We start from the raw sequence: 13,038 nt of genomic DNA, 5'->3' as shown, positions 1-13,038 counted from the left end.
AATGTGGTATAGATCTTAATACTGATTGTTTTTCCCATGGACAATTGTACGTTGCATGTTCGAGGGTCGGTAAACCTGACAATCTATTTATATGCAGCGACAATTGGACAGCGAAGAATGTTGTATATTCGCAAGTTTTACGCAGTTAATTTGTATTGTATCTATCTATCTATCTATCTATATAAAAACGAGTTGTGTGTATGCATGTTTGTTTGTTTGTAAAAAGAGCGTTTGCATATGACGTCATTATTAGTACATACGGCTTTGTATATGCACAGACAATGGGAAAGCCAAGAATGTTGTATATTCGCAATTTTTACGTAGTTTAACTCCTGCAGACGAAATGAATGCTTGCCTGAAAAATTCTAATTTATGGGCACACGTAAAAATATTAAAATTAACTACAAATATGCGTGTCCGATTGCAAAACGATGACTCTGGTCAAACATTTTCAGATCAATTGCTGGCAATTGGAAACGGAAAGCTCCCAGTAGTATATATATATATATATATATATATATATATATATATATATATATATATATATATATATATATATAGTCATATATATATATATATATATATATATATATATATATATATATATATATATATATATATATATATGACTATTTTCTTTTTGTTGTTTATTTAATCTATTTTTTCTTGCAGAAGCCAATAAGAAAAGACAATGTTAAGCACTTTCTTTATATCGGTCCCCAAGATTAGCCGAATCTGTTACATAGCTTTGCATTCACATCCTTGCATATAGGATATGGGAGGGGGTCGCTCTTCAAGGATACTCCAAATAACATTCTCTAAACAAATTTTTACCACTTTTGATTGATTACCCCCCCCCCCCCCGAAATACTTAAAATCACCCATAAATGTGAAACCCTGTGGAATTATATTTATCAAAAGTTTGTGCATGAACATCTTCGATCCAACATATTAACTACTATTTGTAGAAGCGCCTGATATGATAAAATAAAAAAATTATTGATCGTGTAATAAATTTTCGTTTAAATAGTGTAGTAAAATTCTCGTTTAAACCTATATAAATGACTGCTTTTGCGTACAGTACTTTTTACATTAGATTTATGATATTTTATTTGTGATCGTAACTTGGAATTTAAGCCTAGAACAGAAACTGTTTTACTTTTTTTTGCCACCCGGTGAGAAAAATCACTAGATTTTAGAAATTTCTTGGGCTATTCAATGATTTTCTTCAATAATCTAGAGATTTATGTACAAACTTTGTGATTTTTTATTAAGGCAATATAAAAAATCACTGGCAACAGCGATAGATCACTAGAAGTGGTAATCCTGCGCTTTTTTCGTGAAATGTAAAATGTTCTCAAATTTATCATGGTTGTAGCGGTAGTAGCTGTTTTGGTTGCAGTTGTAACCTAGTAAAGAGTGATTTACGGCTAAATTAAAATGATCTATGGTCAACAAGGTTTAAGATATCACCCTTTTTGTAAGTATCGGGGGAATTTTAAATGTCAGGTGAACAATATTGTCTGTTTAATTTTGATTGAGGTATCAATTGCCGTATGCTGTTTGCTCAGATGGTTCTAGTAGGATAATCTAATTTTTGGCTACTATGGGCCATAGTTTGTCCTTTACTAGATTGTAGCTACTGCTGAAGCCATAACTAAGTACAAAATTTAAAAAGTTTTGAGAAAGGAGGGAAAAACCCCTAAGAATGGATCGAACTTGAATAAGATGTTTGCCATTAAATTCACTGTATTTTCTGACCTCATGCCCAGAAACAGCAGCCTTGTCCCCCCTTAGACGCCCAAGCTCCTAAAACTGTCTTGAGATTTTAAGTGTCTTTGCAACTCTACCCTAATCAACAACCAGTACCCTCCCCCCCACAGCTAAAGGAAAAATAAAATTTTCCCATTCTAGATACAGTCTATGCCATCTATGCTTATTGACAAATTGAAGTCGTAACGAATACGTTGAAGATAATACTGCAATAAACTTGCGCAAGTTATTCAATTTAATAGTTTTTCTAGCTGGGACTAGCTACTCAACAATAATGTCAAAACTCACAGGATCTAGAGGAAAGTTTGGAGAAACAGAAAAAAAGGTTAGAGGCAATAATTGGAGATACAAAGTTGGGAAATGTAGCGTTAATAATTTGCGGTGGTAAAATTCCAGTTAATTGACTTTTTGCTATCTTGGAAAGGGTTTAGGTTAGGAAAATGAAACTTTCAAGGCTGAATCTACAGACTAAAGTATGTCCCGGGAAGCTAATTTAAAGTACCCATCTCCACTCCTTCTCCCTCTAGAGGGCCCTGAAATTTGCCTACATGACAGGTCTATACCTTTTGAAATTTTGACAAAACAACATTTAACCTCAATTTCCAGTTACTAGTTGCTTTTTCTCTGCCTTTAGTTCTGAAAATGGGTAAAATCCTAGTTAATTGACTTCTTGCTATCTCAGAAAGGGTTTAGGTTAGGAAAATGAAACTTTCAGGGCGGAATCTGCAGACTAAAGTATGTCCCGGGAAGGTATTTTGAAGCAACTACCTCCACTCCTTCTCCCTCTAGAGGGCCCTGACCTTTTATGACCTTTAAAAATATGTGTGTTATAAAATTGAAACCTTGCTAAATAGATCTTCTGCTTAATTGAAGTACAACAAAATTGTCTTCAGCTTCATAACTTTGCTCAATTTCATTTTATAAGGTTTTAAAGATATACAAATACATTTCCTAAATTTTGAAAAAAAATTGATATGGCTCAAAATTCTACTCAAATAACAGGAATTGCATTTTCAGGGTAAAATTCTAGTTAATTGACTTCTTGCTATCTCGGAAAGAGTTTAGGTTAGGCAAATGAAACTTTAGGGATGGGTCTACAAGCTAAAGCATGTCCCGGGAGGGTATTTTAAAGTCCTCACCTCCACTCCTTCTCCCTCTAGAGGGCCCTGAAATTTGCCTACATGACAGGTCCTATTGATATTTTGACAAAACAACATTTTACTTTAATTTTCAGTTACCAGTTGCCTTTTCTCTGCCTTTAGTTCAGAAAATCCAATTCCTGTTATCTGAATAGAATTCTGAGCCATATCAATGTTTTCTTTTCAAAATTTAGGAAATATATTTGCATATCTTTAAAACCTCATAAATTGGGATTGAGCAAAGTTCTGAAGCTGAAAACAATTTTGTTCTTAAGGGGGGGGGGGTGTAAAGTATAGTGGGTCTGCATGCAAAATATGTTAGCTACAATTATTCTGCACATTATGAAGTAAGAATTCTTCCATTAGGATTAAACTAACTTCACTTCTGTAGTGGTGGCTATAAGACATAAGTATCCAATTTTTACAAATTTAAAACATATATATAATATATATATATATATATATATATATATATATATATATATATATATATATATATATATATATATATATATATATATATATATATATATATCATGAAAAGAGAAATCACCAATGCTACAGCACAAACACACAAAAAAAAAAAGAGACAGAAGGAGAAAAGGAAGACTGTTTTCCTAAATTAGTGATTAATATAGACCAGCACTTGAATGAGGCCTTAACCCTACTCATCCATACAATCACATAGGTCAAACAGCATAGCCACACACAATCAACCATAAAGAATAATCCATGGACAGGCAGTCATGTCGTCAATAAGTATAAGTCGTCATTTACCAAACAATAGAAAAAATAATATAAACAAATAATTCAGAGGCAACACCCAACCTAAGGGCTCATCAGGAGGAAAGTAAAACAGTTCAAAATAGGGATGATACCTTTTTATTGACAGTGAAATATAAAATTATTTAACTGGATATTTCGAACACATATACAGTGTTCATCATCACTGCTGATATGAGTTTTACTGCTGATGATGAACACTGTATATGTGTTCGAAATAACCAGTTAAATAATTTTATATTTCACTGTCAATAAAAAGGTATCATCCCTATTTTGAACTGTTTTACTTTCGTCATGGAAAGGCAGTGTGGTCTTCGAAGTTATCTGCTCATCAGGAGAATACAATGGCCTATATATCTATATATATAAAAATAAGTTGTCTGTCTGTGGATGGATGGATGGATGTGTCAGGTGACGTCACCTGAAAAAACTGGATTAGGTGACGTCAAAACTGAAAAAACTAAAAAAAAGCAAAAACTACAAAAAAAACTAAAAACTAATAAAAAAAATAAAAAAGCTAAAAAACTAAAAAAACTATAAAGGTAAAAACCAATAAAAAACTAAAAAAAAAAACTGAAAAAACTAAAAAAAGGCAAAAACTACAAAAAAAAACTAAAAACTAATAAAAAAAGTAAAAAAGCTAAAAAACTAAAAAAACTAAAAAAACTAAAAAAAGGTAAAAAACTAAAAAAAATAAAAAATAAAAAAAAACTAAAAAAAAGGAAAAAACTGAAAAATAAGCTAAAATAAAGGTAAAAACCAATAAAAAACTAAAAAAAAAAGGAAAAAACTAATAAATGACGACACTCAAAGAGAAAGCGACCAGGACAAAAGGAATGTTCGATTAGCAATCAACAAAGCACCGGGACACAGGGAGTATAAATGACGACCAGGACATAAGTAAAAAAAAAAAAACTATCTATATATATAAAAATAAGTTGTCTGTGGATCTGTGGATCGTGGATCAGGTGACGTCACCTGAAAAAACTGGATCAGGTGACGTCAAAACTGAAAAAACTAAAAAAAGGCAAAAACTACAAAAAAAACTAAAAACTAATAAAAAAAATAAAAAAGCTAAAAAACTAAATAAACTAAAAAAGGGAAAAACTACAAAAAAAACTAAAAACTAATAAAAAAGCTAAAAAACTAAAAAAACTAAAAAAAAGGCAAAAACTACAAAAAAACTAAAAACTAATAAAAAAAATAAAAAAGCTAAAAAACTAAAAAAACTAAAAAAACTAAAAAAAGGTAAAAAACTAAAAAAACTAAAAACTAAAAAAAAACTAAAAAAGGTAAAAACTAAAAGAACTAAAAAAGAAAAAAATAAATGACGACACTCAAAGAGAAAGCGACCAGGACAAAAGGAATGTTCGATTAGCAATCAACAAAGCACCGGGACACAGGGAGTATAAATGACGACCAGGACACAAGTAAAAAAAAAAATTAACAAAACTAAAAAGAAGGTAAAAACTACAAAAAAACTAAAAAGAAAAAAAAACTAAAAACTAATAAAAAAACTAAAAAATCTAAAAATCTAAATAAACTAAAAAAGAAAAAAAAAAGGAAAAAAATAAAGGAGAAAAACAAAACTAAAAAACGAATGTATATACAGACCGGTACACCGGGATACAAATGACGACCGGGACACAGGGAATATAAATGACGACCGGGACACAGGGACACAACTACAACGGGGACACCGGGGGAAACAGGGGGATATAAATGACGACCGGGACAAAAAAACTAAAAAGAAAAAAAAACTAAAAACTAATAAAAAAACTAAGAAATCTAAAAATCTAAATAAGCTAAAAAAGAAAAAAAAGGAAAAAAATAAAGGAGAAAAACAAAACTAAAAAACGAATGTATATACAGACCGGGACACCGGGTAGCTATGTCTTTGGAGATGACTTAATCTCCCACAGTCCCCAGGGAGGGGCTGCAAGTTATAAACTTTGACCATTGTTTACATATAGTAATGGTTATCGGGAAGTGTACAGACGTTTTTAGGGGAACCTTTTCGACTTGGGGTGGGGATGGGTTGGGGCGGGGGGTTACATTGGAGGCTCTTTCCATGGAGAAATTTATCATGAGTGAAGAGAATTTCCATGAAGGGGGCGCAGGATTTTCTAGTATTATTTTTTTTAAAAAGAGAAAATAAATACAAAATTTTTTTTCAGCTGGAAGTAAGGAGCAGCATTAAAACTTAAAACGAACAAAAAATATTATGCATATAAGGGGGCTCGTCCCCTCTACAATGCCTTGCTCTTTACGCCAAAGTATTTTTAGTAATTTCAACTAATTATTCTACCGCCTTTGTGATTCAGGGGTCATATTTAGAGAATTGGGATAGAATTCAAGTTTTAATGTAAAGAGCGATATATTGACGGGGGGGGGGGCAAACGCCCTCATACAAGTAATAAAAATATATAAATATAGGAGTTCGTTACGTTAGTTAATTCGTAAGTTACGTATATTTATTACTAATAAAAACGCCCGTAAAAAAATAAAAAGTTCTAGTTGTATTTTAAAGGAACCAAAAATCGGAGGGCAACTAGGCCTCCTCCCCCACCCCCTTTCCTTCAAAATCGTCCGATCAAAACTATGAGAAAGCCATTTAGCAAAACGAAAAATATTAATATGCAAATTTCGTTTTAAATATTCATGTACGCTGAGCCAAAATCAAAACATGTATTAATTCAAAAACGAAAGCGAATTATATATGTATATAACTTTTTAACGGGGAGGTGAAAAAAAAACTACAAGACTGGGGAGGTACAAGTAAACTACTACGAAAGTAGGTACAAGGGCCGAACTTGTTAGATTTTTCTAGGGAGCTTATCCAGATCAACGTGGGAACGGGCACTGGAGAGTGGGGCACACCAATCACTTTCAGTCCTTTTATCCCGGCAATTTTATCTCTTTTTCGTTTGATTAATCTAATAATCATTAAAACAAACGGTGTAAGTCCCCAGAAAAAAATCCCCTGGAAAATTATTCTTCTGGAAAATCCTCCCCACATACGAAATTGAGCAGCCAAAACTAAGTATGACAAACAAAAATAATGAAAAAAGAAGTTTTGGAATATTGTACCTAGATTCCAAAATATAGTCAGAACGTATAGTGTAAAATATTATGAAAATTTATTTGTACATTTTTATTTATTTTAATTTTTTAACGTCTTGGGGGTTGCACACAGTGTGTTTTGATTTTGTTTGGCGTCCACCTTAACATTTGCTCAAAGCTTCATCATAGTATCCTAAGCTTTTTCTGGAGAGCCACGATCAAACAAACCCCCTTTTCCCAAATCTTATGAGTATACACTAAGCAACTTGCATAATTTACAACCCTTGCCACAACGTCTGTATTGGGTCAGCTCATCCCAGGGGGCATAATTATTTACTTTCGACTATTTTAAATATTAATGGCTATTTCAAAGTTTTGATCGGGTTTCTTTGGGGGGATGGTGGCTAAAAAGAGGGAGGGGGTAAGAGGGGAGTTGGTTATCTTCTAATCGCCTTTGAATCTTGAAAAGGGCACCAGAACTTCCAGTTTTTTATTAAAAAATTTCCTCTCCGAAGCTTTTACGACTATCTCTTCCATATACGCCCCCACCAGTGGCGCCAATACAGGGAAATTTAGGGGGTGTGACAATAATTTTTTACAAAAAAATGAAGACACGGCACAAAAATATTTTTCAAAATCTAGCGAGGGGAGTTTTTGTTTTTTGGTTCTCCTTTCAGTGAAAATGCCAAAAGAGACCATTTTCAAATGAAGGAGGTAATGGTTCCTCTACCAAATTCTACCAAATTCCTCTACCCCGATTAGCACCCCTGGCCTCCAGCTAATTTGTTGGGCCTATGTTCATACAGACAGGCTACATTTTGGGTAGCTAAGTCCAATTCCTTTCCCACCCTGTGACTTTCGTCTTCAGTGGCAGCCGACCTCTTTATTTTATTAATTTATAATTTTCTTTAGTCCGATTCTATTCTGCTAAAAATGTCTTCTGGAACGATTTCGTGAGATACTTTCATCAATACAGCTTATTAAGATGTGCACTGTAATTACAGCCATTCTTCAGAAACTTTTGTAGGAATTATTTGATGAATAACCAAGAATTAACAAGCTTTATTTCGCCAGTGCAAAAAACGTGAGCATTGCAAAATACATGTGCAGTGTGAAGAAAACAAAAGAAATGCAAGTAATCGTGAGAGCTTTAATTAAATTCCGAAAAATTGTTTTGTGAAGTTTCTGGGGATTTCCTTGATTGACGTTCTCATCATTAAGAAGAAAATAGACGAGGTTTTGTCATATATCTTTAAGATAAATCGTTTATTGCCAACTTCAACTAAAAGAATCTAAAACAGTGGATCTCAGTGTACCCACTTCTCATTGATTTTTTTAAAATTTATTCCAACAAAAGACAATTTGATGAGTGCGAAAAATGTTGTAATATTTGCTAAACTACCATTTCCTCTTCGTACAGGGGTGTATCGGTGCAGTCAGTGATTTCTCTTGGGAAAGAGGCAATCACCAAGCTAGGGAGGGCGAGTTTCATGGGCTTTTGTGAAACAGCTGTATAATAGTTTTTGAAGATTTTTCAAGGGGGAACTTTGTTTTCTAGGTACAAGAAAAATTCAGACCCCTGCTACCGACCAGCTACAACCATACGTGGATTTCCGATTAGTATCTAAAATAAGGTCTGTTATAGTAGACTTGGTGGAAGAGGGTATTCGGATGGTTTACCTCATCTCAAGGTAAAAAACACCCATTGTAGAATTAGGATTGGTCTGTTTTCAAAACCGAAATTTACAGCAATTACAAGATTTGCGGAAATAATAGGCAATTTACGAATAATTTGGAAATGCTTTATCATAAAACACAAACGTTCACATTTTGTTTTACTATTATTTATCATACATCAGTTTTGTTTCATACCTGGCCTAATCAGCATTTTTGGTTCCACTAGTCAGGTAATTTCAATAATTCAAAGTTCAATAATTCAGGTAATTTCAATAATTTCAATTTAGTTTGCAATTGCATTGTTATACCGTGCGCCAGCATGGCCCCTGAAACTGGAAGGTACAAAAATTTTTCAATAGCTCCAAGCCGATAGGAAATCTCATAATATGTATTTTATATCATATTGGCCTTGCTCAGGCTAAAATAGTTGGTTCGCAAAAAAAAAACCCGAGAAATCGGCATAAAACTGCTGCAGCTTGATTTCTTGTGTTATTGAAAAACAGAGACCACAATAACTTCAAATTTTTTTCCAATGAGCCCTCTTTCGATAATCTAGGATCACAATTTCGATAGGATCACAATAGCCCCTTATAAAAAGAAAAAAGAACACACGTGTCACAATTCATCCCGGAAAAACTCCAATTTCATATTTTTGTATATAATAGCTTCATTCACAGTCACATTTTTGAATTTAGTCGTGTAATTTTCCCACGAACCCCTCCCCCCTTGTCAGGGGTTTTTTAACTTCTATCACAAAATTTATACAAATGTTCTCAGCCTGAGGTTTTGATGCGCAAGCTTGAAATTAATGAACTTTGTATATTTATAATGGTGTGATTTTTCTCCGGTTCATAATTGTTTGTAGGCAACTTTAAAATTTGCATGTTTGAAAACAAAGAAAAAACCAATTAACTATTATAAAAATTCCTTTTTACAGTTATTTTTACTGTTAGAACGATTTGCTCTTTACTTACAGTTAGTTACCATAAATGATTTTGCAGTTGAGATTTTGGAGTTACTCTTAATATAGAGAAAAACGTTTTCTGGCACCGTTGACCCAACCCCTATTTTACCACTCAATTAAGAACAACAATTTTTTGGTATGGTTCTTATTCAATTGTTTAATATTAACCAGCACTGATCAAACAATTCGTGGTAACGAACTGTAGTAAGGAGCGATCCGGCTCAATAGTAAACGAAACTTTAAAAAATGGGATTTTGATACTAATAGATATATCAAAAGAATCGGATTCTTATGCTGATTTAAAATATATAAGTTTCATCAAATTTAGTCCTACTTATCAAAAGTTACGAGCCTGAAAAAATTGCCTTATTTTGGAAAATAGGGGGAAACATCCCCTAAAAGTCATAGAATCTTAATAAAAATCACACCGTTGTATTTAGCGTATCAGAGAACCATACTGTAGAATTTTCAAGCTCCTATCTACAAAAATGTGGAATTTCGTATTTTTTGTAAGAAGACCGATCACGGGTGCGTGTTTATTTGTTTTTTTTTCCCAGGGGTGTTCGTATCGACCCAGTGGTCCTAGAATGTTGCAAGAGGGCTCATTCTAACGAAAATTAAAAGTTCTAGTACCCTTTTTAAGTGACTAAAAATATTGGACGGCACCTAGACCCCCTCCCACGCTCATTTTTTCCTAAAGTCAACAGGTCAAAATTTTGAAATAGCCATTTTGTTCAGCATAGTCGAAAAACCTAATAACTATGTCTTTGGGGACGCCTTACTCCCTCACAGTCCCCGGGGGATGGGCTACAAGTTACAAACTTTGACCAGTGTTTACATATAGTAATGGTTATTGGGAAGTGTACAGACGTTTTCAGGGGATTTTTTCTTGGGTAGGGAGGTGGTTGAGGGGAGGGGGTTACACGGGAGGATCTTTCTATGGAGGAATTTGTCATGGGAGGAGAGATTTCTCATGAAGGGGGCGCAGGATTTTCTAATATTATTTAAAACAAAAACAATGAAAAGATAAATATGAAGAAGTTTTTTCAACTGAAAGTAAGGAGCAGCATTAAAACAAAACGAACAGAAATTATTACGCCTATGAGGGGTTCATCTCCTCCTAAATACCTGCTCTTTACACTAAAGTATCTTTAGTAATTTCAACTATTTCTTCTACGCCTTTGTGATTCAGGGGTCATTCTGAAAGAATTGGGACAAAATTTAAGCTTTAGTGCAAAGAGCAAGGTATTAAATAGGAGACAAATCCCCTCATATACGTAATAAAAATATACGATTATAGAAGTTCGTTACGGAAGTTAATTTGGAAGTTAAGTATATTTTTTATTAATAAAAACGTTCGTAAGAAATTAAAAGTTCTAGTTGTCTTTTTAAGTAACCAAAAGATTGAAGGGCAACTAAGCCTCCTCCCACACACCTTTTTTCCTCAAAATCGTCCGATCAAAACTAAGAAAAAGCCATTTAGCCAAAAAAAAAAAAAAAAAAATGCAAATTTCGTTCTAAGTATTCATGAGCGAAGATCCAAAATCAAAGTATGCATTAATTCAAAAAAGTTCAGAAATTAAATAAAAAAAAAAAAACAAGTTTTTTTAACTGAAAGTAAGGAGTGGCATTAAAACTTAAAACGAACAGAAATTACTCCGTATATGAAATGGGTTGTCCCCTCCGCAATCCCACGCTCTTTACGCTAAAGTTTGACTCTTTGCCACAATTCTACTTTTTAAAACGTTTTTCACTGTTTTTCAAAGTTTTTCACTGTTTTAAAAAGTAAATTTGAGAGAAAGAGTCAAACTTTCATATACGTAGTAATTTCTGTTCGTTTTAAGCTTTAACGTCGCTCCTTACTTTCAGTTAAAAAAAAACTTGTTTTTTTTATATTTAATTTAAGCATAAAAATGACCGCGAAAATGAAAACATTTCTCCAGATTTCTTTCGGGGTGGCGAACACTGTCCATAATTATCACGATCATTTTATCGATAAATATATCTCTCAAAAATGTCCGTATCCAGTATTTTTGTTCAGGGGGGGGGGAGGGTTACAAATTTTTTTAACGCACCAAAAATTTGTTTATTTGCATTTTTGTTACGTTTTTACAAGTCGGATAAACATTTCAGGTGTAGGGGGCTCAAAATCCCTATCCCAACCCCACCCCCCAAACAAGACCTTGCACTTAAGCATCACTATTTTGGGCCAATCCGCTTGTATAGTTTAAGTGCGCATGTGCATGTATGGTGGGTATTAGAAGCTGTACCAAAAGTGCCAAGTTCGAACTAGAAGCATCCTGAAATGGCATCACTTTCATCTGATCTTAGGCCTTTTCCACTGACGTTTAGTTATTGAAAGACAATGTTGTATTTTAATCCTATAGTCAAACCCACACTGACAACCAATTGATATCACTCTTTGTCGAGTAAAAAAGCAGAAATTTTACGATCCTTTTGGTTCGAATTCTACGTTTGTGGTACAGTTTATAATACCTGCAATACATTCGGATACGCATTGATAGCACACAAGTGCACTGGTTACAAATAGAGATACTTGGGTGATATGCAAATGAGACCTGGGGACCCCGTTCACCACTCTGTTTTTGTTCAAAGGCAGCAAGTACCTAAAATTACCTGTGGAGACTGCTATTGTGAAAAAAAAAAAACTGTTAGCATTTTCAAAAGGAAACTTTTTTTTCTGATAGAATTGTTTTATTCATAAGGGGTGGAGTAGAACTTGGCTAAAATTCATTTCTGCTTGGAAAATGAACGATTAAACTTTCAGGCTGAAGAGAGGCCGACAACTGATGTCAAACTTCCGAGTTGGATGCAACATGGAATAAATGCAGGATCAGAAGCTTCGAGAAATGCAAAACCAGGTACAGCTATTAACATGCAAGCAGGATTAGATGATCTTGGAAACTATGAATCGAGAACGGAGTTTTCCGAAAAGAACAAAGAATTATAACTTAAAACTGTAGCTACTTTTTCTTTGGTGACAACTGTTTTATTGTAAATAAATTTAATTGTATTTGTTATTTTTTATGAAAATCCTTCGATTTTATAGAATGTATTTCATGTCATTAGATTTAAGGAAATTCTTTGCTCAATCGAAATTACACTAGCTTCCCCCGACTGAAAAACTGGACTTCGCAAATGCTTCGCATATGGTAAAAACAAAGTATTTTCTATTATGAAAACCAAGTTTTGGGTTGGCTTAATTGAATTTGTAACTATTTATGAGGCCTCTTCAATTTCACAGGAGCAACCAAAAGTGCATTTCAGGAAATATGTTTGATGCTCGAGATTGTCACTAGCGTCACTCAGTTAAACAACTACTTCCCTTTACGAATGCTTTTATATGGTAGAAATTTCTTATACTGGAAGAAAATCTGATTTTTTGCTTTACGTACAATGCAAATACACTAGAGGTGTATTTTTAATTTCTCTTTAGGCTTCTTCACTTTTATAGGAGCCACTAGGAACAACATTTAGGGAATTACTTTTGATTTCTATAACGTCACTCAACTTCAAGACTTTACTTCGCTTGAATAACTTAAGACAGAATTCATTACACTCGGTTAACTACGATCAATAAAAAATTCCCTGAATATCATTTAGCTAACAGGCCGTCTA

At 33.5% G+C, this 13,038-nt stretch overlaps 1 long non-coding RNA gene across 1 annotated transcript; it reads left to right on the top strand.

Annotated features, from left to right (window-relative positions):
- Window positions 1-1,947: 1,947 nt before the first annotated feature.
- On the top strand, window positions 1,948-12,440 carry LOC136031862 (uncharacterized). The gene is made up of 2 exons (XR_010618596.1): window positions 1,948-2,098; window positions 12,188-12,440. It is a non-coding gene; the product is annotated as an uncharacterized LOC136031862 (long non-coding RNA).
- Window positions 12,441-13,038: the final 598 nt, after the last annotated feature.

Source organism: Artemia franciscana, chromosome 10 (assembly GCF_032884065.1).
Source record: "Artemia franciscana chromosome 10, ASM3288406v1, whole genome shotgun sequence".
In the NCBI taxonomy this organism is placed as follows: Eukaryota; Metazoa; Arthropoda; class Branchiopoda; order Anostraca; family Artemiidae; genus Artemia; species Artemia franciscana.
This window is presented reverse-complemented; position numbering and strand designations above follow the sequence as displayed.